The 343-nt window shown below is 50.1% G+C and overlaps 1 protein-coding gene across 1 annotated transcript in view; it reads right to left on the bottom strand.

The window, feature by feature from the left end:
• LOC107108150 (intestinal-type alkaline phosphatase-like) overlaps window positions 1-343 on the bottom strand; it is a gene marked incomplete at its 5' end in the record, with an annotated part of 3,985 nt that overhangs the window by 2,609 nt on the left and 1,033 nt on the right. The window lies entirely within an intron of this gene.

Here is a 343-nt window from a genome sequence, read left to right as displayed (position 1 = left end):
CAAACGCCCTCCGAAACGGCTCTTGCCATAAACACAAGTCTAGATAGCAACACAAAAGGTGAGCGGCGCAGTAACGAGATCAGTGAACAGAAAGAACTGTGCACCAACACTGTCCACATAATAATAAGCAGGGGTCATTTCGTAGAAAAAGAGGTGCAGGAGCTCATTAGCATAACTCATTAGCACAACTCATTTGCATATGCCACACCCCCTGACATCACTGGAAGTGTGTCAGAAGGCAACACACACCGCTCAGGCTCCACTGGGCTGTTTTGGATTGCTAGCTATGGGGGTGGGGGAACGTGCAGATCTGTCCTCGCAGAGGAGGGAGAGCTTGTACCTG

The sequence above is a fragment of the Gekko japonicus genome, unplaced genomic scaffold (assembly GCF_001447785.1).
Source record: "Gekko japonicus isolate JY-2015 unplaced genomic scaffold, Gekko_japonicus_V1.1 scaffold9786, whole genome shotgun sequence".
NCBI classification, from domain to species: Eukaryota; Metazoa; Chordata; class Lepidosauria; order Squamata; family Gekkonidae; genus Gekko; species Gekko japonicus.
Note: the sequence above shows the minus strand (reverse complement) of the source record. Positions and strands in the feature narration are given on the sequence as shown.